Source organism: Moschus berezovskii, chromosome 19 (genome assembly GCF_049115385.1).
Source record: "Moschus berezovskii isolate FMDL1 chromosome 19, NW_MosBer_1.0, whole genome shotgun sequence".
NCBI classification, from domain to species: domain Eukaryota; kingdom Metazoa; phylum Chordata; class Mammalia; order Artiodactyla; family Moschidae; genus Moschus; species Moschus berezovskii.
In genome coordinates, this window is record NC_142478.1 from 62371597 (window position 1) to 62399320 (window position 27724).

At 45.1% G+C, this 27724-nt stretch overlaps 1 long non-coding RNA gene across 1 annotated transcript in view; it reads left to right on the top strand.

Annotated features, from left to right (window-relative positions):
* LOC129542701 (uncharacterized) overlaps positions 1–27724 on the top strand; it is a 101213-nt gene that overhangs the window by 22128 nt on the left and 51361 nt on the right. The window lies entirely within an intron of this gene.

The following is a 27724-nucleotide window of genomic DNA, read 5'->3' on the forward strand; positions in this document are numbered from 1 at the left end:
TCAGAATTTCCCACAGTTCGTTGTGATCCACAGTCAAGGGCTTTGGCATAGTCAGTAAAGCAGAAGTAGATGTTTTTCTGGAACACTCTCTTGCTTTTTCAATGATCCAATGGATGTTGGCAATTTGATCTCTTGTTCCTCTGCCTTTTCTAAAACTAACTTGAACATCTGGAGGTTCACGGTTCATGTATTGTTGAAGCCTGTCTTGGAGAATCTTGAGCATTACTTTACTAGCGTGTGAGATGAGTGCAATTGTGCGGTAGTTTGAGCATTCTTTGGCATTGTCTTTCTTTGGGATTGGAATGAAAACTGACCTTTTCCAGTCCTGTGGCCACTGCTGAGTTTTCCAAGTTTGCTGGCATATTGAGTGCAGCACTTTCACAACATCATCTTTTAGGGTTTGAAATAGCTCAACTGGCATTCCATCACCTCCACTAGCTTTGTTTGTTGTGATGCTTCCTAAGGCCCACTTGACTTCGCATTCCAGGATGTCTGGCTCAAGGTGAGTGATCCACCATCGTGGTTGTCTGGGGCTTTACTTCCCCATACTGATATGCTTTTTTTTTTTTTTTAAACCATTTCACCTTTTCTCTTATTATTTTTAAAATTTTATTTATTTAGTTTTGGCTGTGCTGGGTCTTTGCTGCTGCCTGCGGGCTTCTCTCTAGCTGCAGAGAGTGGGGGCTACTCTCTAGTTGTGGTGCGTGGGCTTCTCACTGAAGAGGCTTCTCCTGTTGTGGAGTGAGGGCTCTAGGGTACACAGGCTCCATAGCTGTGGCTCTTGGGCACAGTTTGTGGAATCTTCCTGGATCAGGGATCGAACCTGTGACTCCTGCCTTGGCAGGTGAATTCTCAACCACTGGACCTTCAGGGAAGTTCCACACTTATATGCTTTTAAGTGCTGGCCCTTTGACCCAGAATTCCTTTGTCTCTGCCCAACCAAGCTCCATTCATCATTCAGGATTTAATACATTTTTACCAAATTTCTACAGGCAGACTCAGTAGTATTATAAAATCAGAAATGGTCTCTAGTCTTGAGTTGATTTGAGATCCTAAATGATAGTTTTTTCTGATGATGCAAACTCAACTGACCTTTCCTTGTTCTGATCTTACAAGCCATGTTGTATCTGAATATAATCACATCAACTGTATTTTTAAGCCTATGATGAATAACGTTTTGCATATTTGGACTTTACATCTAGGTTCTTGAGAGTCACATGGATTTTTAGAGGAGGCAGATCTGAGTTCAAATCCTGGCTTTGCCATCTCCTAAAATGAACTTCACCTCACTGAATGTCAGATTCCTTGAATGAAAAGTGAACAGGGTATTAAAACCTACTTCCTGAGGATTGTTTTAAGTATTCAGTGCATGTAAATCCCTTAGCCTAGTTTCTGAGAAATAGTGAGGGGAAAATATAATGTATCTTTATGTTCTTTATAAACCACAGTGAGATGCAAAGAACCTTGAAAGGAAAGTTCCAATTTCCACCCCAAGTTTGGCTATTGATTAGCTTGGAGAAGTCACTTCAGAGTCTTATCTTGTTCATTTATAAAATGACCTTTAAGGTCCATTCTTTGGTCTCAGTTCAGTTGCTCAGTTGTGTCCAACTCTTTGCGACCCCATGGACTGCAGCACGCCAGGCTTCCCTTTCTATCACCAGCTCCCGAAGCTTGCTCAAGCTAATGTCCATCGAGTCAGTGATGCCATCCAGCCATCTCATCCTCTGTTGTCCCCTTCTTCTCCTCCCTTCAATCTTTCCCAGCATCGGGGTCTTTTCCGGTGAGTCAGTTCTTCGCATCAGGTGGCCAAACTATTGGAGTTTCAGCTTCAGCATCAGTCCTTCCAATCAATATTCAGGACTGATCTCCTTTAGGATGGACTGGTTGGATCTCCTTGCAGTTCAAGGGACTCTCAAGAGTCTTCTCCAGCACCACAGTTCAAAAGCATCAATTCTTCAGTGTTCAGTTTTCTTTATAGTCCAGCTCACATCCATACATGACTACTGGAAAAACTATAGCTTTGACTAGATGCAACTAGTCTCTGCTCCCACTTTAAAAAGTTTCTTTTCAATGTGTACCATATTTAGAGTCTTTATTGAATTTGTTACAATATTGCTTCTGTTTTTTGTTTGGTTTTTTGGCCACAAGGCATGTGGGATCTTAGCTCCCTAACTAGAGATAGAACCTATCCCCCCTGTATTAGAAGGGAAATGTAAACCACTGGACCATCAGGGAACTCTCTCCTCACACTTTGGTTTGTGGTATAAATGGGATGCTGTAGGTCTGAACAGTCAAAGCTATGATTTTTCCAGTGGTCATGTACAAATGTGAAAGTTGGACCATAAAGAAGGCTGAGCACTGAAGAATTGATACTTTTGAATTGTGGTGCTGGAGAAGACTCTTGAGAGTTCGTTGGACTGCAGGGAGATAAAACCAGTCAACCCTAAAGGAAATCAGTCCTGAATATTCATTGGAAGACTGAATGCTAAAGCTGAAGCTCCAATACTTTGGCCATCTGATACGAAGAGCTGGCTCATTGGAAAAGACCCTGATGCTGGGAAAGATTGAAGGCAAAAGGAGAATAGGGAGACAGAGAATGAGACGGTTCGATAGCATCACTGACTTAATAGACACGAACTAGAGTAAACTCCAGAAGATAATGGTGGTCAGGGAGGCCTGGCATACTGCAGTCCATGGAGGTGCAAAGAGTCAGACTAGGCGTCTGAACAACAACAATAAAAGGTGAAAGCAAAGCTGATATCCAAAATATTTATCAGTCTGTGTACCATGGGGATGGACTAGTTGGAGCAGCTATTGGACAGATGCTAGCTGTAACAAGTAGGGCAGACACTCTGACTGTCCACCCTTGCTGAAGGCATTCTGGAAAGCACGAAGCACTATGCAGGTGTGTGGAATCCCTGTTGTCATTAATCCCCAGGCAAAGTGAAGATGGAAAGAGTTTTCACAATTAATGGATAGCTCATAATATCGCAGGAACCTCAAAAAAGGCTGACTCAGTCAGGATTCTCAGCTGAGAGCAACAGAATCCCAACTCAGTGGGATAAGTGAAAGGCAGATTTGAATTTAGGTGTGGCTGCACCCAAGGGCTCCAGTGATACATTAAGGACAGTTTTGTTCTCTCTTCATTCCTGCTTTCCTGTGTGTGAACTCCAATCTCTGGCAGGTTTACCCTTCGTGATAACACAGCAAGATGGCAGCTGCAGGTTCAGATTTATATACTGTTCACCCAGCTTAAGGAGGGCATGGCAACCCACTCCAATATTCTTGCCTGGAGAATCCCATGGACAGAGGAGCCTGGTGGGCTTACCTTTCTTAGGATCGCAAAGAGTCAGACACGACTAAAGCAACTTGGCATGTATGTGCACACACAGCTTGAAGTACACCAGAAAAGGATCTCCTCTTTTCCCAACAACTTCAGCAAAAGATCTGGGATTACTTCTCTGATTGTCTATTACTTGTCACTTGTGTGAGCTGATTGCTGTCTGTTGGGGTGCTTTGCTCTGATTGGCAGTGTCTACTTCACACGTGTTCCACAGGCACTAAGGGGCCTTAGCTGTATGGACAACCCCATGGGGCAGAGCTCTGTACATCCCCACCGAAGGGGAAATGGGCACTCACCAGGCCAGAACAACAGCTGTCAATCACCGTGGTGTAACGCAAATGAGCTGGAAAAGTACGAGATGATCCTGTTTTTCTCCAATCTTGGTCACCTCCTGTTCACCGTGAATTCAGGACTCTCACAGGAAAACAAAGAGTGTTGTGTCTGAATTTCTTCCTCTGAGAATCTGGCTAGTCTGTGAGGCTCTGCGTCCACTCATTTATACAAGAGAACGTGGATCTGTCATCCCACTTCCTTCTCGACCACAGAGGACAGCACGGAGAAGATGCTTCAGGGTAGGGTGTTAGTGGGATGTGGTGGCTGATGTCACATGGGTTTGGCATGCTCTCTAAGACTGTGAATTTGCAAAGGTTTGGAGTCATGAAGGAAAGGGCAAAAACCACAATGTGATCATCCAGGCATTTCTTTCCTCTTATTTTTCCTCAAAGCCCGGGGTAGTTCAAGGAAAATGTAATCCTTATGTTTCTATTTAATTTGTAGGATACTTAGGTCATCAAAATGGAGCCTGTAAAGAGCCATTTGATGTCCAGGAAGAATTATGAGCTTGTATATAAGCCTCTTAAAATGTGTGTGTGCTCGTGCATGTGTGTGTGAGTGAATGTGTGTGTGTATGTTAGCACTTGAGATTTACCCCTTCAAGGCTCTGCGTTTCATTAAGTTTGAACTCATCAGAAGGTGAAGTTCAGGCCTCAGAGTTAGATAGAAAGCTCTATTGAGAGACTTGATTTCTTTCCTTTTTGGGAACTGCACGTGGATAACAGAAGCATTGTGCCTGCTCCCTCAGACCCATATAATCTAGGGTAGATATCACTCTCAGTGACAACTGCTGGACAGCATACTCTATGTGCATAGTTTCTGTTTCCCCATTATTTCTATTTCCTCCCTAAACCCTCTCCAGTCTGGTTTACACCCTCACCTCCCCACCCACACCTGAATCCATTCGGCAGAACCTTGAGGATCTCCATAATGTTCTTAAATCCAAAGGATGTGCTTATTTTATGACCAGCCAATGGATTTATTTTTTTCTCATGGTATGTGACTTCTCAAAAGCATTTGACACCATCAAACACTCTCTCCCCTCCTTTTCTTTTTCTCTTTTTCCTTTAAATACATTAAAAAAACATTTAAATTGGGGTATAGTGGATTTGAGATTCTCAGGTGGCGCTAGTGGTAAAGAACCTGCCTCCCAATACAGGAGACGAAGACACTGGATCAGGAAGATCCCCAGGAGGAGACGATGACAACCCACTCCAGTATTCTTGCCTGGTGAATCCCATGGACGGAGGAGCCTGGTGGGCTGTAGTCCGTGGGGTCACAAAGAGCCAGACGTGACTGAAGAGACTTCACAGGCACGCGTGCGTACTTGATTTGCAGTGCTGTGTTCGTTTCAGGTGTGCAGCGAAGTGAATCCATGATACATATATCCACTCTCACGGATTCTTTTCCCATGTAGGCCATTACAGAGTGCTGACTACCCTCTGTTCTACAGTAGGTCCTTATCAGTTATCTCTTTTATATGTAATAGTGAAACACTCTTTCTTCTTGACACAGCCTCTTCACTTGGTTTGGATACTTTCTTTATCTCCCATTTATCTTCCTGTCTCTCTGGCTGCTTCCCATATCCTTACTATTTTTAAAGATTTTTTTTTTGACGTGGACCATTTCTAAAGTCTTTATTGAATTTATTACACTATTGCTTCTGTTTTATGCTTTGGTATTTTTGGCCACAAGGCATGTAGGATCTTAGCCCCCCGATCAGGGATCAAACCTGCACCCCGTACCTTGGAAGGCGAAGTCTTAACCACTGGACCACCAGAGAAGTCCCTTAGATACTCTGTTTTAATATGAAACTTAGCAGGAGAAAAATTACAGAGTGCTGTCCTTGCACTATGAATACAGGAACATCCAAGAACGCATTGCAAATGGTAAGTGTAACCACAACAGCTGCCCCAGCGTCTAGTTTGAATGGATAAGTCTGAAAACACTCACCTCTTTTTAGTTGGGGAAACTGAGTCCCAGGTCCCTTGAGGAGCCCCTGGGTGTTGCTGGGGCCATCACTCAGGCCCGAGGCGTCTCTGTCAGAGCTTTATTGAGCACAGCTGCCTGCCGCCATATGCATTTAAATAATGAACAAGGATCAATACCTATCTCTGTTCTTCTTGTCCACATTCCCCTGATGATGGCCTAAGAACAGGAGGCCAGATTCACCACGAAACTTCAGCCTGCAGGGGAAGCTCATTATAGCCTTACTGGAGCTAAATTTTCCTTGTTGAACCACGAGAGATATTGAAAAGGGTGATAGGAAAGGTCAGAGGGAATTCACTGGGATCTAAATCTTAAATGCCGGTGAGCTAATGCAGCTAAGTTTCCATAAACAGACACCCATCCATCAACAAATGCTTACTCAATAGTCAACATAAGCCCAGCTATGAGGCAGGATAGCCCAATAGGTAAAGTGTACTTAGAATCCAGGCAGTTTTGGGGTCAAATTCCATTTTTGCTATTTACTTGCTGAGGAAATTGAAGTCCTTCTGCTTCCTTCCTCCCCTCCCTCTCTTCTTTTCAGATTTATTTAGGTATAACACAAAAATGTGAAGTGCAAAGAACACAAATGCCAAGTGATTATTGATATCTGTCCATCCATCCATCCATCTTTCTATCTACCCTTGTATTGATCTATTCATCATCTCTCTCTCTCTGACTCCGTTTATCTGCCTGTCTATCATCCATTGTGTGTGTGTGTGTGTGTGTGTGTGTGTATAACCACGGCTCAGATGGGGATAAAGCACCCTATAACATTCATTCATGCTGCTTCTCAATCTATGTGCCCACCGAGAGGCAACCACCACCCTGTCTTCCCCAGATAAATTTTGCCCTTGAAATTCACATAAATGGAATCAGACAGAACACCCTCTTTTGTGGGTCTGGCTTCTTTCACTCAGCATAGTGTCTCTGAGATTCATCCATGCTGTGTCCGTTCCGTTCCGTTCCGTTCCGTCGCTCAGTCGTGTCCGATTCTTTGCGACCCCGTGGACTGTAGCCTACCAGGCTTCTTCGTCCATGGGATTCTCCAGGCAAGAATACTGGAGTGGGTTACCATTTCCTTTATTTCTTATTTTTGACATAGTATTCCAGTGTCTGATGCAACCCCATCTCTTCCTCTCTGGGAGGTGTTTATGCCATTCTGAGTGTTTGGCTCTTGTACATAAAGGTGCTGAGAACATTCTGTGCTTGTTTTCCTGTGACCTAGGCCATCACTTCGGTTGGGTAGATAGCTGGGAGTGATGGCCATGTTGCTTCTGTTTTGGGAGCAGCCTCAGTTTCCTTACTTCAACTACTTGGGTTTAATGAGGTTGACAGTCTAACAGGATAACCACCCACTCATTCTAAGAGTTATTCTGTGTGTTTTAATGCTGTTTTGCCCTAACCTCTCCTCACAAGGAGAGCCACCCTCACCATTCTGTTACCTAGTACAGCCATGGTGAACTTGGGTTCAGTACACCAGGAATCTTTGCATATAGATTGTGCATGAAAAGTTGAAGCATAGCACTCAATGCCCGCCTACCAAAGTTAACAGTGGGTTCCTTCCACCATTATTTATTCAGGGAACACTTCTTTGCCATTTGCTTTATTTCATCAGACTGCAGTGAACATCAATGCTTCATCACCTCCTGTACATTGGAGGGTCATAGACCATGACCTCCAAGGAAATGCATTTTCGTATAATTGCTTTTTAGTTTTTTGAAATTGTTGTCCTAAAATGCTTTTTAAGTTAGCCAGATGAGCTTCTGAAACATGTGGGATACAAAATCTGCTGTGAAGGACTCTGAAGGAACGTGGAGGCTCCCCCTGGCTTCCAGAGGCGGGCCAGGCTCTGAGCAGGGCATGGGAGAATCCCCAGGACCCTTCTTCCACTCCGGGCTTGTGGCCATGCCCTTGAATCTGCAGAAGCAGGAACCTGGGCGGATCCAAACGGATTGTGGGCAGAGCTAGAAGACAGCCTCATAGATGTAATAAATCAAGGACAATTGTAAAGGTGCTTTGTGTTCTAGGATGTTGAAACCTCTCTCTCCATCTAATGGAAGCTTCCCCAAGGCGCTATTAACTGTGGGCACAGGAGAGCTTGAAGAGCTGCTCTCTGCCCCATCCCCTTTTTCTTCTGCAAATAATGGGATGATGTTTCATCTCCAAAAATAGCCCGTTGGGCTTGGAACATTTTTCCTTCCCCTCTTAGGGCTCCATGGGATTATTGGATTATGAGGCAAAGGGCTTTTTCAGGCCTGCTGGCGTGGCTGACTGGTATTAGAGGGCAGGAAGCCAATGCTAGTTGAAGTGCATGGCATCTCACAGGTTTAATAATATTAGATACCAATGTATTGAGTACTGACTAAGCTTTAGGCACTGTGCAGGGTGTTTTATGGTCATAACTCATTCTTTATATATATATATATATTTTATATATTTATGGCTGTGCTGCGTTTTCCTTGCAGCATGGGCTTTTCTCTGGTTGCCGAGAGCGAGGGCTACTCTCTAGTCTCGCTGCGTGGGCTCCTGGTTGCGGCCGCTTCTCTTGCTGCAGAGCAGGGGCTCTGAAGTGTGCAGGCTTCAGTATTTGCAGCACGTGGCCTCAGTAGTTGTGGTTTCCGGGCTCTGTAGCGGTGGCACACAGGTTTAGTTGCTCTGTAGGACATGGTATCCTCCTGGACCAGAACTCAAACCTGTGTCTCCTGCCTTGGCAGGTGGATTCTCTACCACTGAGCCACTGGGGAAGCCCTCATTCTTGCAATGACCTTGTTATAAGAATAGAGGCTTCCTCTTCTCTCTCTCCCATTTTGAGATAGAGAATCCAGGAGGTTATTACCCAAAACCACGCAGTTAGAGCTGAGATGAACATTTCATAACCTTTAATGTGGAAAATATATGTCATTGGGAAGTGGTTAATTACCACCGTTGTAGTTTAATTTTTAGATTCCTAGCACTGACATCTATTTATTTTTCTAACAAGAAAACAGAATTAGTTTTATTTTGAGAATCTTATTGTTCTCCTTATATTTAACCCAGTGCCTGAAAAAATCCAACTGTAGTAGTTCTGGCCAAACTAACCTTCAACTAATGATCTGTAAAATCAATAGATCTCCCTCCCACCACCTCCCATCCCACCCAGGTAGGGGATATATACAGACATACAGCTGATTTACTTCACTGTACAGCAGAAACTAACACACCATTGTAAAGCAATTATATTCCAATTAGAAATAAATTTTTTTTTAAAAATTATGGTACTCATACTGGAAATAAAAGATTAAAGAATAATTAAAAAAAATAAGTAGATAAAATGGTACTCACTCAGTTTGCTCTGTGTATTCTCTTCCCAGCTGAAGGACCCTGCATTTCCCACCAGGCTTCGTGGTGATAGAAGTCACATGTTACTTTTATCAGTTGTCCTGTTTTTGGACTGCCCTTCTCTGTTCCATGTCATTCTGCTGTGACTTCACATCAGGGGTCCCTTTCTCAACTGCCCTACTACTCATCAGCCTGGCTATCTAGGGCACTGCCATTCCCGTGGATGTAGTGGATCAGTTCCGGGTGAACACGTGAGTCCGTTGTTGAGGTCAGGGTGGATCCTGGGATAGAGTGGGTTTCCCTCCCTTAGACATACAGAGCTTCTCTAGGAATAGTCTAAGCCTGATGTTGAGAGCTATCTTTGGTTTGGGGTCAGCTGAGCCCAGACGAAATAGGAAGCCATGAAGCCAATAGATAGGAAAGAAGAGGTGGGAGATGAGAGGGGGTGTGTGTGTGTATGTATGAGAGAGAGAGAGAGAGGAGGATGGGGAGGAGGGGAGCGGGAAACCAAATGATGACAGAAATTTGGATCTGGCTATGCCTGAAGCTTCTCTCTTGGCCACCTGGGGTACCAGTGAGGTATAGTGAGACATGCCACTGGGGGCAGCATAGGTGGAAGCCTCCAGCACCTGTGACTTTGGCTCTGCTGCCACGCTTACTCTGAGGCTACCCTCTCTCTGGGCTGCTCTGCCCATGGGTGAGCATGGTGAGGGAGCCAGAGCAGGGCCTTTTCTCCTTACTCCATGGCTTCCCATTGGCCTCACTAAGGCTGGATTGGGCTGCACTGTGGTTTGAGGCTCTTTCTACCCTTTCCTCCATCCTTCTCTCTTCCTTTCCCAGGTGTCACCATCTGAAGCCTCTCCTTGTCAATTCTTGTCTCCCCTTCCTGTATCCTTAGCTGGCATCGCCCCCAGTACATCTCATGACTGCCTAGATCTATCTTGGCTTTGGCTTCCTGTACGGGTTGAATCAGCACACCAACCAACAACATTCCCTAGTTGATGAAGCTGCTTTGAATGGACTCTCTTGTCATTTGCAACCCAAAGAATCCTATTACAGAAGAGGGATCTAGTATGTAAAGCTGCTTTGAAAACCATAGGTCCTATAGAGCTATTGGTTTTCATTATGACTTTTGTCATGATTGTCTGCTGGGAGTTAAATAACAAGAGATCAAGAGCAACTCCCCTGGATGGGCAGGGTGCAGGGGTGTGTTACACTTTCATTGGAAATCTTTGAAGGTGGATGTCTCCCAAACTTGGACAAGACATGAGGGTAGTGAGATGGTCGGTGGGTCTCAGGACAAAGTTAAATAGTGATACTGTGTGTAAAAGAGATTGAGAATGAGAACAGATTGTGTGGCACAGGGAACTGGACTCAGTGTTCTGCAACATTGTAAAGCAACTATGCTCCAATAAAAATTAATTAAAAGATGTTCTGTGGGACAATCTACGTGGCTGGTGTTGAAACCCAAGTTTCTTGTTCCATGTATCTTCTGGACGTCAAATCCATCAATCCTAAAACTTCCTGCATGATGGTACTTGACTATCTCTTAGGCACTGGGAACTTTTCAGGTCTAAAATGCAACTTTTCCTTTCCCCCTTATTCCTCTCACTTTCTCGAATGTTTCTTAGGCTACAAAATGCCCCACAGTCAATTCAGTAGTTTAGGACAAAAATCTGGGAGTCATTTTTGATCCCTCTCCACCCCTCCATCACCATTTGTCCGTTATGAAAGGACTCATCACCTCATTCCCCACCCCCTAAGTAAGGTACACAATATACATTAGCCTGAGCCTGCTCCGTGGAAGTTACTCCCAAACGTGAAATGTCAGTTTCCATTTCTATTACCTCAAACATGGGATCATATAGGCTTTCATAAGTCAATAATCAACTTTTTAAAAAAGTTTTGAGATTGTTGATTTTCATTAAATTCAGAAGGAAACTTATCCTCCTATTTTCTTCTTAGGAAGAAACCTCAGTATTTCCAGAATAAAAGAGACAGCCCTTGGAGAAAAATCAATGTGGTGTGCCAGAGAGGCACAAACTTGGGAAAGTCATGAGCAAGGCGATTCTGAAACTCCTTGGAGATTGACGTAGGGGTGCCATTATTTTTCTTTTGCTGAGTAAGATTTTTAAAATTTGCCCTCTGCAATTACCAGCAGTTTGTAAATGTGTAAGTCAGTGAAAACTCTGGCCTCAAAGTTTCAGTTCTGAAGTGAAGCTGCTTTTAAAGGGGTCCAAGTCCAAACTCTCAGCCCCTTCTGCAAAGTTTTTACTTTCTCCCTGTCTCTGGTCTCACCTTTCCTTCCCCACCCACTCCAGCTCTCTGCCATGCAGACTGGCTGACCTCCCACCATTTTTTCCATTTTCCATTCTTCTTTCTTTGATCCAGCATCAGAAACCCCCCCTCCTAACCCTTTCCCTGATTGTCCAGCAAATGCAGACTGGTCCTTCAGAGGCACAGAAGTGGAGGGACATTGGGCAGTAATAACCTGAATGCTTTTAGCTGGTAGGCATTAATCACTTGTGTTCCATTGCAAAAGAGAGAATCTTTTCATAATAAATATGGAGAGAACAGAATTTTAGACTAAAGGGCAGTCCTTGATATTGAGTGCATTAACTTGTACGGACAGCTTGTGATATTTTCCTTCCTTTTCAGTTTGCCACTGATGGATGGACACCTCGGGGCCCTCGTGTTTATCTTCCCTGGGTGGCCGTTGCCTCTCTCTTTCCAGGTACACTGAATCCCCAGTGAGCAAAGCCCTTTTCAAGCAAATAAATGATCTTCTTTGAGCGGGGAGAGAGGAAGGAGTCAGACCTGAAACTCTGTCTCCAGCTTATTTTAATATATATATATATATATGTAAAACACATGCCACAAATAAGACCCAGTACAGCCATATGCTGGGTCTTATTTGTGGCATGTGTAATCTTTATTCTGTTTATTTAACCTTCTATTTTATATTGGAGTAGCCGATGAACAATGCTGTGATAGTTTCAGGTGGACAGTTAAAGGACTCAGGCATACATATACATGTGTCCATTCTCCTTCAAACTCTGCTCCCATCCATGCTGCCACATAACATTGTGCAGAGTTCCCTGTGCTATGCAGTAGGTCCTTGTTGGTTGTGGGGTCTTTAGTTGCAGCATGTGAACTCTTAGTTGCAGTATGTGGGATCTGGTTCCCTGACCAGGGATCGAACTTAGGCGCCTTGCATTGGGAGCATGGAATCTTAGCCACTGGACTGGCAGAGAAGTCCCCTATCTCCGGCTGCTTCCTGGCTCATCCACCCACATTGGAGCTCTGTGCTGAGCCCTCTGATGATGGGAAAAGAAACCCTGTGTTGCACGGGAACTGTTGAAGGAAATGAGAAGTCCAACTCTCTGATCAGGGGCTTCCTTTGTGACCCCTAGAAGAAAAAACCAACTGAAAAGAAACATAGCGAGACTCAAGACTGAAGATTTAAGACAGTTTTTACTTGTACCTGCTCAGAGTTGCCAACTCATCTGAATGACATTGTGAGTTCAGTTATCCTGTGCCCCACACAGGATGTATTTTCAGGAGACGGCATCTGCTTTGTACAGCTGATTGTATCAGAACTTACAGCATTTCCCCCCACACGAAACCTAAAGATCTCCATTTTAAACTTCCTCAGTGTCTGAAGTTCTTCAGAGTCTCTGGTGCTGGCTCAGGGATAGTGAGCTGCTGCTCTGCATCTAACAGAACTGGTTTGGCTGAGAGTGTATAGAGAATAAATCTCTGTAGTGGTCTCGGGTTTTGCTGTTGTTCAGTCACTTAGTCATGTCTGACTCTTTTGTGACCCCACAGACTATAGTCCACCGGGCCCTTCTGTCCATGGGATTCTCCAGGCAAGAATACTGGTGAAAGTTGCTCAGTCACGTCTGACTCTTTGTGACCCCAAGGACTATACAATCCATGGAATTCTCCAGGCCAGAATACTGGAGTGGGTAGCCTTTCCCTTCTCCTGGGGATCTTCCCAACCCAGGGATCGAACCCAGGTCTCCCACATTGCAGGCGGATTCTTTACCAGCTTAGCCACAAGGGAAGCCCAAGAATACTGGAGTGGGAGTGGGTTGTCATTTCCTTCTCTAGAGGATCTTCCTGACCCTGGGATTGAACCCACATCTCCTGCACTGCAGGTGGGTTCTTGACCACTGAGCTACCTGGGAAGACTGGTTTTGGGTTTAATAATGTGGTAATACATTTACTGAGAGCCCAGCAGTGTTGGCTGTTGTCCTCACGTGACTGTAATTCACTGTCCCCACAAACCTGTAAGACAGGCATCATTGCCCACATCCTAAAGATGAGGAAACTGAGGTTCAGACAGGTGTAGGTGCTTGACTGGTAGTAGAGTCAGATCCATATCCATGCTGGCCTGATACTAAGACTCATTTGCTTCCTGCAGACATCATGCTGCAATCATCTTTCTGAGCATCTTTCTGTTTCCTCTTCTTGTCTTTAACTCATATCTGGTTAGGCTGAAACTCTAACTTGGATGATATAAAGGGAACTGGCATTGAGTATGGTGGGAAGCTTCAGGGGATTATATATGGGGTCACATTTTCAGTTTCATCTTCATGACTTTTGCTCATGTACCCAATATATTGATTTACTTCTTACGTCAATTCTTCCTTGTCTCCAAAATTTAGATTTTGCTTTGATAAGGTCTTCTGGAGTAGGGGGGGTGGGGGTGGGGGTGGGGAAGGAGATGATGGTGGTGGTGGTGCTAATGGGGCTGGGATCGGTGATGGTGGATTGGTGGTAGAAGTGGTCATGGGATGCCGATAGTGGTGATGCTGGTGGAGATGGCACCAGAGATAATGGTGGTGATGCTGATGCTGATGGTGGCGATGGTGCTGGTGATATCGGGACGATGGTGGTTGGGATGGTGGAGGTGGCGATGGCAGCTGAGGTGGTGGTGGTCATGCTGCTGCTGATAGTGATGGTGGTATCAGCTCAGTTCCGTCGCTCAGTCGTGTCCGACTCTTTGTGACCCCATGAACTGCAGCACGCCAGGCCTCCCTGTCCATCACCAACTCCCGGAGTTTACCCGAACTCATGTCCATTGAGTTGGTGATGCCATCCAACCATCTCATCCTCTGTCGTCCCCTATTCTGCTCACCCTCAATCTTTTCCAGCATCAGAGTCTTTTCCATTGAGTCAGCTCTTCACATCAGGTGGCCAAAGTATTGGAGTTTCAGCTTCAACATCGGTCCTTCCAATGAACACTCAGGACTGATCTCCTTTAGGATGGACTGGTTGGATCTCCTTGCAGTCCAAGGGACTCTCAAGAGTCTTCTCCAACACCACAGTTCAAAAGGATCAATTCTTCTGCACTCAGCTTTCTTTATAGTCCAACTCTCACATCCATACATGACCACTGGAAAAACCACAGCCTTGACTAGACGGACCTTTGTTGGCAAAGTACTGTTTCTGCTTTTTAATATGCTGTCTAGGTTGGTCATAACTTTCCTTCCAAGGAGTAAGCGTCTTTTAATTTCATGGCTGCAATCACCATCTGCAGTGATGTTGGAGCCCAGAAAAATAAAGTCAGCCACTGTTTCCACTGTTTCCCCATCTCTCTGCCATGAAGTGACAGGACTGGATACCATGATTTTAGTTTTCTGAATGTTGAGCTTTAAGCCAACTTTTTCACTCTTCTCTTTCAGTTCTGTAAGGTCAATACACTCCAGAGAATTGACTTGACCAGTGTAACATAAGTGATGAGAATCTAGGAAAGTCACATATCTTCACCAAATTTCCACAAGACCAAGGTAGACACTGGACTCTACTGGGGTAATTGATGGTGTGCATTTATTCTTTCTCATCACTCTAGGCTCTACTGTCGTGGACTTCCTGATTCCTAAGACAGGGAAACCAGGATAGACTCAAAGTTGGTCAGGCAACATGGAAGGAGAACAAGTTGAACCCCCAGTAAGCTCTTGTACATTCTCATCCTAGAGGGAGGTACACTTTAAAGGACAGTCTTCTCACCAGACAGATTTAGGATCAGAATTTGAACTAATGCTTTATCTTCTCTGAGCCTCAGTTTCCTAATTTTTCAAAAAATCCTCTGAGTTTCCCAAATTATTGTAACTAATAGGATAATGTATGTGAACTGTTCAGCACACTTTTAGGCAAAGAATAGACACTTAACAATGAGTCCCTGAGAAAGAAAATGTAATTAAATTAATCATCACATTTCCCCCATTTAAAGAGCCTCATTTTACAGCTGTACAACCTAAGGAACAAGAGGAGCTAAGTAACCTGTAATAGTGTGTGTATGTGCTTTAGTTGCTCAGTCATGTTCAACTCTTTGTGACCTCATGGACTGTAGCTCACCAGGCTTCTCTGTCTATGGAATTCTACAGGCAAGAATACTGGAGTGGGTTGCTAGTTCCTTCTCTAGGAGGAACTGAACTAACAAAAGAACTGAATCCAGGTCTCTCACATTGCAGGCAGATTCTTTACTGTCTGCACCACCAGAGAAAGCCCACTATGTAATAGTTCAGTTCAGTTCAGTCCAGTCGCTCAGTCGTGTCCGACTCTCCGTGACCCCATGAATCACAGCACGCCAGGCCTCCCTATCCATCACCAACTCCCGGAGTTCACAGAGTTGGTGATGCCATCCAGCCATCTCATTCTCGGTCGTCCCCTTCTCCTCCCGCCCCCAAACTTTCCCACCATCAGAGTCTTTTCCAGTGAGTCAACTCGTAGGTACCATTTATTGGACACATATAGGTGCTAAGTACTGTGTTAATCAATAGACATATACTTGGGCAAACTCTGGGAGTGAGGGGCAGGGAGGCCTAGCAGCATGCTGCAGTCCAGGGGGTGACAAAGAGCCAGACATGACTTAGTGACTAAACAAAAACTGTGCTAAACATTATCTCATTTAATCACAATAACCACATGGGGTTGTATGCATATTCTTCCCATTTTGCAGATGAGAAAACTGAGGAACACAGGGTTTGCCCATGTGGAGAGGGGGAAATGCAGGATATGTATTCGAGTTATGAACTTCAGAATGCTTATCTCAATCAGTAATTGGGATGATATGTGGGCTGGGGAGAAGAGCTGTGGTCACATAGGGAGATGGACTGGTGTGTCAGCTTTCTGCATCAGGATCTGCCCAGCCCACACATCCATGCTTACAGAGGTTGTCCTTGACTGGCTGTATGTGAGGGAGATTCTGGGCCAAACCCTGCTGTCTGGGCAGGGGTGTTTATAGGACATCTCCTCCACACCCAGAAGGGTGTGCTTCCTACACCCTTTAGGCTCCAAGAACCTGGCTCCCAATGCACCAGTGATTCAAAAAAGAAAAAGAAAGTTCATGCTTACTTTCTTAGGGGGGCGAAAAAAAGGCAAGAAGAAACCTCTCTCATCCATCTGTAACCAAATATATTTTGTGCTTGGTTTCCTTGGGCGGCCCTTCTCTTAACGGCTTCTAATTCATAGAGACAAAAAACATAAAACAATTTAAGGCATTGGCACACTCAGCTTGGCGAGGCAGTTTATTCCTCAGGGAATGTTTTTGGCAGGGACCATCCTGAGGTTGGCTCAAGGAGGAGCCTGGGAGGCTCATAGGGTTAGAGGAAGGAAGGTTTTTTGTTGTTGTTGTTTTGCTTATGCTGTTCCCTGCTTGCTGAGCTGAGAGGTATTTGAGGGAAATGGGTTGGCCTGATAATTATCCAGCTGGTAATTACAGCCAGTTGTACAGGAATACTGTACCAAGCCCCAAACACTCCTCACGCCATCTGGGAAGAACCGTCATCCACTGATGGATTTATGGCTGGCTGCACAGAGTGGGATGTATGTTTTGGCTTGTGTGTTTGTGAGATCACAGCTTCTCTCTCTCTCTTTGCCTCTCTGCCTCTCTTTAATCTAGACTTCAGAAGGGAAGGAGCTGGTCATTAATTCATTTGGATTTAGAACCTGGGCTTTTTCATGTGAGAGAGGCAGAAGCTGTGAGGATTTTGTGTCGAGTGTACTGTGTTCAGTTAATATTTACTGAATGACATGAATGCATCCGTAATGAGTATTATATAATATTTACAGAATACTTTCTGGGATGCCAAAGCCTCATTATACATACTTTCCATGTATTGTGCAATGGGCTCCTACATTTTACACATGAGGAAATTTACTGAGGCTCGGAGAGGTGGGTGATTTACCCAAGGTCACACAATAAGTGTGATGTTGGAGAAGACTCCCGAGGACAGTAGGGAGATCAAACCAGTCAATCCTAAAAGAAATCAACCCTGGATATTCACTAGAAGGACTGATGCTGAGGCTGAAGCTTCAATACGTTGGCCGCCTGATGTGAAGTGCTGACTCATTGGGAAAGACCCTGGTGCTGGGAAAGACAGAGGGCAGGAGGAGAAGAGAGCGACAGAGGATGAGGTAGTTGGATGGCATCACTGACTCAATGGCCATGAGTTTGCGCAAACTCTGGGAGATAGTGAAGGCCAGGGAAGCCTGGTGTGCTTCATTCCATGGGGTTACAAAGTGTTAGACATGACTGAGTGGTTGAACAATAACAGCAACAACACAGGAAGTGTGTTGAAGTGTATATTCAGGCCTGGGCAGCCAACCAGGATGCTCTATGGGTGGGTAGGAGACTTGACACTGGGATGATGGATGGGTGACTTTGGGGGAAATTTAACCCAATCTCATCTGTTTTCAGTGATTGAGGAAGCATCCATAGGGTCCAGTTTTAAGCAATGAATTCGTGGCAGAATCAGGTCTTCTGACTTACTGACCAGAGTTCCTGCGTCTCTCCCTGTTGGTTTAGAGACGTTTCTAAGCCCTTGAAGACTGAATTTTCACACTCCGTTATTTTTTATCTTTTTATTTTACATTGGCATATAGCCGATTAACAATGTTGTGATAGTTTCAGGTGAACAGAGAAGGGATTCAGCCATGCGTATACATGTATTCATTCTCCCCCAGACTCCCCTCCCACCCAGGCTGCCTCATAACTTTGAGCAGAGTTCCCTGAGCTGTACAGGAGGTCCTTGTTGGTTATCCATTTTAAAAATAGCAGTGTGGACATGTCCATCCCAAACTCCCTAACTGTCCCTTTCCCCCAGCATCCATAAGCTCATTCTCTAAGTCTGTGAGTCTTTTTCTGTTGTAAGTTCATTTGTATCATTTATTTTTGATTCCACATATAAGGGTTATCATATGATATTTCTCCTTCTCTCTCTTACTTCACTGTGTCACTCTCTAGGTCCATCATGTTGCTGCAAATGGCATTATTTCGGAGGAATGAATTTTCACAGGCTTTAACTCTCCCTCCCCAGTGTGGCTGCCTGGAGGGAAGCAGAGACCCAACCTTGACCCCAGGAGGGTGCACAACCATCCTGGTTTGCCTAGGATCGAGCAGCTTTCCAGAATGCATGACTCCCAGGGCACACACTGGGAGAATTCCCAGAAGACTGAGACGAGCTGGGCCCCCTGTGTCCATGTGACTTGGTAAACTCTGATAAACAACACCTATTTAAGTTTGTGTCATCTAAAGCCTTTCATGATGATGAGAGTTCATCTTGGTGACTGCAGCCAGGAAATTAAAGATGCCTGCTCCTCGGAAGAAAAGCTATGACCAACCTAGAAAGCATATTAAAAAGCAGAGACATTACTTCACCGAAAAAGGTCCGTCTAGTTAAAGCTATGGTTTTTCCAGTAGTCATGTATAAATGTGAGAGTTGGACCGTAAAGTAAGCTGAGCACTGAAGAATTGATGCTTTTGAACTGTGGTGTTGGAGAAGACTCCTGAGAGTCCCTTGGACTGCAAGGAGATCCAACCAGTCCATCCTAAAGGAAATCCGTCCTGAATATTCGTTGGAAGGACTGATGCTGAAGCTGAAACTCCAATAACTTTGCCACCTGATGTGAAGAACTGACTCATTTGAAAAGACCCTGATGCTGGGCAAGATTGAAGGCAGGAGGCTAAGGGGGCTACAGAGGATAAGATGGTTGGATGGCATCACTGACTTGATGGACATGAGTTTGAGCAAGCTCCGGGAGTTGTTGGTGGACAGGGAAACCTGGTGTGCTGCAGTCCATGGGGTTGCAAAGAGTTGGACATGACTGAGCAACTGAACTGAACTGAATTGAAGGGCTTTCAAGAATGCCATCCAGAGTCAGACTGAGAACCTGAGCTTTGACATCAGGCAGATGTCATCGTCTGTGTTGTTGTTCAATCGTTCAGTCGTGTCTGACTCTTGCGACCCCATGGATGGCAGCATGCCAGGCTTCCTGTCCTTATTGTCTCCTGGAGTCTGCTCACACTCACTTCCATTGAGTCGGTGATGCCATCCAACCATCTCATCCTCTGTCATCATCTTCCCCTCCTGCCTTCAATCTTTCCCAGCATCGGGGTCTTTTCCAGTGAGTTGGCTCTTCGAATCAAATGGCCACAGTACTGGAGCTTCAGCTTCAGCATCAGTCCTTCCAATGAATATTCAGGATTGATTTCCTCTAGGATTAGCTGGTTTGATCTCCTTGCTGTCCAAGGGACTCTCAGGAGTCTTCTCCAACACCACAGTTCAAAAGCATCAATTCTTCAGTGTTCAGCTTTCTTTATGGTCCAACTCTCACATCCATACATGACTATTGGAAAAACCATAGCTTTGACTAGACAGACCTTTGTCGGCAAAGTGGTGTCTCTGTTTTTTAATGTGCTGAATCTGTACTACTTCCTTATCAAGTGGTCTTGGGTTATTTCCTGGCCTCGTGAGCCTTGATTTCTTTTTCTGTTAAATGGGGATCATGTTTGAAGCTATTGCTGTGATGCTGAAATGAGGTAATACGTAGAAGACACTCAACACAGAGCATCTCTAAGAAAATGTGAAATTGGGACTTAACTGGCTATCCAATGGTTAAGACTCCGAGCTTCCACAAGAGAGGGCATGAATTCGATCCTTTGTTGGGGAACTAAGATCCCATATGCTGCCTGGTGTGGCCAAAAAAAGAGAAAGTAATGTGAAATCAAATTCCTAAATGCAGCCCTGCCCATGGAATTCTAGTTAAATGTCAGTGACAGAGTCTAAAGGGATGCTCGGCTGGCTGCCAGCTGATCTTACCAGGAATGCTCTTTTCTGTTTATTTTTCTGGGGTTGCAAACTCAAATGCATATGAGAGCCAGAAATTCACTGAATGTGTGGTGCTCAGACCCTCCCCATGCGATGTTTAGGAGTAATGAATATCATTGCCATTTTCAGACAAGTAAGCTGAGACTCAAGAAGGTAAAGGAAGGGAATTTGAATTCCTTCGAGGTCCAGTAGTCAAGGCTGTACGGTATGGCCAAAAAAAGAAAAAAAAAAAAGGTAAAGAGACTCTCCCAAGGTCACTCACATAATAAGTGGTAGAGGAGAGATTAGAACACATGCATCTGTCTGTCTCCAGCCTCTTGACCCTAATAATACCCACCTTTTAATGACTGCCCTGAATCCTTTGGTGTGTATTTAACCCACCTTACTTAACTCATTCCCCTTTTTGGCATTAAAGTAGTTTTCATTGGTTTCGATTTGATTTTACATCTCCAGAAACAAAACGGAGTGGATATCCTTTTATCTAAATCGGAGTTTCTCAACATCAGCACTCTTAGCATTGGGGGCTGGATAATTCTTTGTTGTGGGGGCTCAGGGGTGGGGGTATGGGCCTGAGCATTGCAGGATATTCATCAGCATCCACGGCTTCTACACACTGGATGCCAGTATCATCCCCACCCGCAGTTGTGACAACCACACATGTCTCCACACGTTGCCAAGTGTCCCTTGGGTAGGAGGAACAAAAGTGCTCGCAGTTGAGAACCACTGGTGTACATCTCTGTAATCTGATGTGATCATTTCTGGAATCCAAGTGTGTGTACTTTGTAAGGGTTCTTGATACATTGGTGCCCAACTGTGTTAGTTCATAAGACCCCCTGCACTGTATGACCATGTTGTTCCTCCACATGCTTATTTGCCAAGGACCACTTTTACTCAGTGAGGTCTTAAGAAATTCTTGAGAAGTACTTGGTTGCTGTTGTTGTTTAGTCTCTAAGTCACGTCCGACTCTTTTGAGACCCCAGGGACTGTAGCCCTCCAGGCTGTTCTATCCATGGGATTTCCCAGGCCAAATACTGGTGTGTGTTGCCATTTCCTTCTCCAGGGGATCTTCCCAAGTCAAGTATCAAACCCATGTCTCCTGCATTGGCAGGTGGGTTCTTTACCACTGATCCCCCAGGAAAGCCCTGAGAAGTACTTACCTACTTCTAGATAAGTAGAGCAGGGAAGTCCTTCTAGGTGACCCAAACCCATCCTTTCACGTGGGGGGAAAACCGAAACTGGCGAGGACAGTGATGTGCCCCAGGTCACGCGGTGAAGCAGTGATCAAGTTCTGCTTGAGTGCTGATGAATTTGCAACTTGTCATTGTAATCCGGCATCCCCGGTAATAGCCTCAATCATTCCAAATTAGATTGGTTCATCGAAGTAAATCTTATTCCCCAGATGGCGTGGGATTCTATAACATTTTTTTTTTTTTTTTTTATCGTGCTGGCTGTGGATAAAGGCAGTGCTTTGGTGGTGAGGCAGGGAGTGATGTGTTCTAGGCAGTTGAGGGGTTGGTAAAATTTTATGGGCTTGCAGCCTGCCGCGGACTCGGTTTATTGTCTTTGTAAATTCTCCACCATTTTCCCCCCTTTGAAGTCGGGGAGCGATGGAACCAATGGTCTAATTGATACAGGATGGGAAGGGGCGGGTGATGCTCACAGAGATGGGACCAGCTTGCTCCTGCAGTTGATTGTCTGCAGCTCAGTTCATGGGCTCCTCACGGGGGAATGAGCTATTGGCCTAAAATAATTTAGGGTAAGTTCAGGGCCTTCATGCTGTGGTCTGCATCTAGCTCTCTGACTGCCTCCCACTTTACCTTCTTGGGCTTAGCATGCTGCAGTCATACCTGCTTTCCTTCTTTTTCTTTAAGAGCTGTATCTGTTCCTACCTCAGGGCCTTTGCGTCTGCGGTTCCCTCTGCCTGGGACTCCCTTTCTCAAGTTCCTTTCATGGCTGATTCCTTTCATTGCTTAAGGCTTCACCCCCTATTCCACCCCCTCAGAGAGGCTTCCTTGAGCACCTTATTTAAGGAGTTCCCCCTCATCCCGTTCACTCTACTATGTCAATCAATTCATCTTTCTTTTTAATTTTTTTTAAAAGATTTTTTTGATATGGACCAATTTGAAAGACTTTATTGAATTTGTTACAATATTGCTTCTTTTTTTTTGGAAACATGTTTTGGTATTATTGGCTGCAAAGCATGTGGGATCTTAACTCCCCGATCAAGGATTGTACCTGCAACCCCTGCTTTGGAAGGCAGTCTTAACCACTGGACCACCAGGGAAGTCCCTCATCTCCTTTATAGGACTGTTCATTATGTGAACTTTTCTTGTTTGTTCACTTGTTTATGATGTGGTCCCTTTACTGAGAGACAGGACTTTGCATACCTTGTTCACAAAGCTGATTTATAGTGACCCAAAAGATACGGGACATACAGGAACTACTCATTAACTGAGTGCAATAAGTAAGGAGGATTTACTCCCTGTAAGATCTGGGAAGATATAATCAAGGCAGGGAAGTAAAATATGAGCACATAAGATACCCACCAGAAAGCAGATGTAGGTGGTGTGGAATATTCGAGGTGTGGTTTACAGACTGAGTGCTGTGACTGTTCTGAGGAGGGACCTGGGGATGCTAGGAGCTTTCCTGTAGGAAAACTGGACCTATATTTGAACTAGAACTTCAAGATTTCCTGGAGAAGGGAATGGCAAACCACTCCAGTATTCTTGCCTGGAGAATTCGATGTATAGATGAACCTGATGAGCTACAGTCCATGGGGTTGCAAAGAGTCAGACAAGACTGAGTGACTAACACACACACACACAAACAACAATAATTTTGCTGTATACCTGAAACTAACACAACATTGTAAATCAGCTATATTTCAGTTTAGAAAGATGATTAAATGAAATGATAAAAAATCTGTATCATAGGCAAGTTACTTATCTTCTCTGGGCCTCACTTTTCCCATCTATAAAATGGGCTTAAGGAGTGAATAACACCTCATAGAGGTTATATAAAGATTGCTGTTGTTGAAATGCTAAGACCGACTCTTTGCGAGCCCATAACGGCAGTGCCTCAGGCTTCCCTGTCCTTCACTATCTCCCAGAATTTGCTCAAACTCATGTCCATTGAGTCGGTGATGCCATCCAACCATCTCATCCTCTGTCACTCCTTTCTCCTACCCTCAATCTTTCCTAGAATCAGAGTTTTTTTCCAATGAGTTGACTCTTTGCATCAGGTAGCCGAATTATTGCAGCTTCAGCATCAGTTCTTCCAGTGAATATTCAGGGTTGGTTTCCTTTAGGAAGAAACCGGTTTCATCTCCTTGCTGTCCAAGGGACTCTCAAGAGTCTTCTCCAGCACCACAATCAGAAAGCATCAATTCATCGGCACTCAGCCTTCTTTATGATCCAACTCTTAACATTTGTACATGACTACTGTAAAAACCATAGCTTTGACTAGACGGACCTTTGTCAGCAAAGTTGATTAAATGAGTAATAATACATGTAAAAGCTCAGACTAGTACCTAGACAAACAGGGTTGAAAAGTATTACTGATCATGGCTAATATTAACAGTATCACACCCATGAGTAGAGTAGTATCATTATTACTGCCATGGAGTAGGGGGTGAGCCCTCCTCCATTTCACAGATGAGAAAATATAGGGCTAAAGCAGTCAGTGGTTTGCTCAAGGCCCTGGGGTTTATTAAATGCCAGAGCAGAGATTTGAGCCCCAGCTCCAGATCTTGCCCCTCACGGAGTTTTGTTTAAACTGACTGCACGACCATCTCTGACTTTTGCCCAGACACTCTGGCCCAGACCCTCTCTTGTCTGAGTTGTGACAAGTGACTTTTTCATCTTTCTTGGTGATGCTCTATGCCACAGTCATCCCATTTGGAGAGTTTGAGTTGACTTTGCTCTCATTTTGTGTCACTTCATGACCTAGAACTTAAGCCCTTAACACCCCAGGAGGACACAGATGCTGTGTAGTCACCCCTTGATGATTTGACCTCTGCTTACTTTTCCAGCTCATTTCTATTAAAAAAAAATTTTTTTTATTAGAGTATAATTGATTTACAATGTTGCATTAGTTTCTGCAGTATAGCAAAGTGTATCCATTATACATATACATATATCCACTCTTTTTAAAGATTCTTTTCCCATATAGGGGCTTCCCTGTAGATCAGACGGCAAAGAATCTGCCTGCAATACAGGAGACCAGGGTTTGATCCCTGAGTCAGGAAGATCCCCTGGAGAAGAAAACGGCAACCCACTCCAGTGTTCTTGCCTGGAGAATCCCATGGACAGAGGAGCCTGGCAGGCTACACTCCATGGGGTTGCAGAGAGTCAGATGTGGCTGAGCGACTAACGCTCCTATATAAGCCATTACAGAGTACCGAGAAGAGTTCCCTGTGCTATACAGTAGGTTCTTATGAGTTATCTGTTTTATGTATGGTAGTGTGTATTTGTCAATCCCATTCTCCCAGTTTGTCAGACAAAGGAAGACAAATATACCTGATATCACTTATATGTGGAATCATAAAAAATGGTACAACTGAACTTAACTATGAAATAGAAATAGAGTCACAGATGTAGAAGTAAATCCAAATAAATAATTTCTTGCTAAACTTCCCAGTCTTTCCATGCACCTTGCCCTTTCCTGCCTCCGTGCCCTTGCCATTTTTTACCCAGGGCTTCTGTCACCCTTCCTTGCTGTTTACTTGGCCACTTACTAATCGCTCTTTGAGACTTAGCCCTACTCAGGGCTGCCTCCCAGGCAGAGCTGAAATCCTTCTGGGGTGGGGAGCTCCCCAACCATGGAACTCACCAGCTCTGCGGACATCACAGATGCACACATCTTCCTCTGGGCTCAGGGCAGAGACCGCCCCTTATGTGTTTATTTCTGAGTCTGCCATACTTCACCCTGCATCTGTTACAGCGTAGCAGCTCAGCATGTTTACGAACAAATGAATGAATGAATGCCTGAATGCACTGAAGATCATAAGACCCCCAAAGCCACCCAAAACTGTGAACTTGGGGAAAACTCAAGATCCGGATCTAGTACCGAGTCTCCTCAGCCTCCAGTAACAGTACATTCCCCGAATGTTCACATGACTACAGGGTGATGCTCACAACAAAAAGAACCCCAAGATAATCGAGAACTTCAAACTTCCCAAAAGGTGTCTTTTCTGTATTTTCACATAGGAGGGGCCCTTCCAGTGTGTGTCAGATGAATGACTAAGTGTCTGCATGAATGAGGTTTATTGTTGTTGTTGTTTGGGCTTCCCTGGTGGCTCAGGCGGTAAAGCGTCTGCCTGCAATGCGGGAGACGCGGACTCGGATCCCTGGGCTGGGAAGATCCCCTGGAGAAGGAAATGGCAGCCCACTCCAGTACTCTTGCCTGTAAAATCCCATGGACAGAGGAGCCTGGTAGGTTACAGTCCATGGGGTCACAAAGAGTCGGGCACGACTGAGCGACTTCACATGGTCACGTGGTGGTTGTTTAGTTGCTAAGTTTTGTCTGACTCTGTTGTGACCCCATGGACTATAGCCTGCCATTTTCCTCTGTCCATGGAATTCTTTAGGCAAGAATCAGTGGGTTACCATGCCCTCCTCCAGGGGATCTTCCCAACCCCGGGATCCGAATCCACGTCTCCTGCTTTGGCAGGCGGATTCTTTACCACTGAGCCACCTGGGAAGCATGAACGAAGACAGCCAGGCAAAAACTGCCATGGTGGGGTGGAAAATGGTGAGTTCCTCAGGTCAGGAGACTGACTTGAGGTCCATCTTGTATCCCCAACTCTGGGGGCAATGGTAGGAGCTCTGGTATGTAGTAGGAGCTCTGTTATGTAGTAGGAGCTCCGATTCCAGGAGTCAGAAAAGCTGACCATCAGCCCACACCCATGGCTGGGCATCAGAGAGCACACAACTGCCCTTTGTGTTCCAGGGGAGACTTTTTCTGCCTTTGCAAAGTTCTTTTCGCTTCTGTGGTCTCCAGCCAGTTCCTTAACATTGTGTAAACATGGTTTTGTGTGGTTGAAAATGTATTTTAAAAATGTCACTAATTACCCGCTGGCCTGTAACCACTCTTTCAGGACCATAATTGGTCTGTCATGTAAATACCTAATTAGGGGCCTTGCAGAATGGGGCGGATGGAGGGCTTGGCTTCCAGAGGCCTCCTGGCTACTTCTCTCTCCGGAGACACAGGGGTCCCCTGTGTCAGTGGCCGGAGGAGGAGGGAAGTTCTCAGGCTGCGTCAGGGGCTCCGGAGCTCTGGCCTCCTGGACGGAGCTGGGGCCAGCGTCTTTCCACACGCCAGGAATTCTCAAGCTACCAAGCTTAATGGGAACCAACTGCCCCAGCCCCTCCTCCCCTCTCATGCCCAGCAGAATGTGTTCATTTCAGCTCAAATGACTCACAGATGTGTGTCCGGCTCCCCACTTTCCTTTTCTCCCCAAATGGACCAGGTTGCTAGGATTCTGCCCTGACTATAAGAACATCTTCTCTCCTTTATCAGCTGCAGAGTCTAGGTGAGACAGGCAGACGCCCAGGGGAATCCATTTTCCAGGATCACACCTCACACCCCTCATACCCAACACTTTATTCTTCATTGATGCCTGGAAGGACAAGAATGATGTTTTGTTTGTTCTGGATGCAAAAAGCACCCTTTTCATCTCAGATACGATTTGGGGTACCAACTTTTCTCTGCCACCTTGGGGGTTTTATTTTATGCTCTCCACCCACGTGGGAAGGGCAGAACTGTGTTGACTGCATCAGGTCAGACAATAGCCTTTATTTCAGAGAACTGGCAGAAAAAAAAGCAGTGTCCCCATTCCTTGAGCTTGCTCTGCTTCAAAGCTTTTCTCACCAGACCCCTGGCTTGGTGGTGGGGTGATTTTCAAGAGCTGCGGTCACCCGGGTCTGGGAAGGGCTGGGTGATCATGATGAGAGCTGTAGACACTTTGCTGCCTTCTCTAGGAGGTCATTCTCTGTACCCTTAAGGGGACTTTCTCTTCCTTGGAGGCTGTTGAGAATGCCTGTATGTGATAGTAATAAGCAGCCAGGTGATGTATCAGACAGTGCTCCCTGGTTGTAAGGGAGAGATGTCACCCTTTATCATGGGTCTACTAAGTGCCTGTATAACTTTGAGTTTGGGTGGTGGGGAGAGAGGGCTAAGTGAGAGTCTTGCCTCTACCTGTGAGCTGGGTGAGCTTGATCCAACCCTTTACTCTTCTGAGCCTCAGTGTTCTTATCAGAAAAAGGGTATAGTAATGGACCAGTTGGGGGAGTTGGATGAAATAAGACCAGGTTCCAGCCGCAAAGTGAGCATCCCGCCCAAGGTCACTGTGACATACAGGTGTTCCTTCTCATCTGTGAAATGCACTAGATTTGGGGAGAATAGCACCTGCTCTATTGGATTGTCTTGAGGTTTCAATGACTTCATGTCTGTAAGGCACTTAGCACAATGCCCGGCGCACTCTAGGAGCTCAGTATATGTTAATCGTTACCTTGAATACTCTTACTTTGTTGTTATTATTTTAAATTTATTTATTTGTTTGTCTATTTTTGGCTGCACTGGGTCTTCTTTGCTGCGTGTGGGCTTTCTCTAGTTGTGGTGAGCC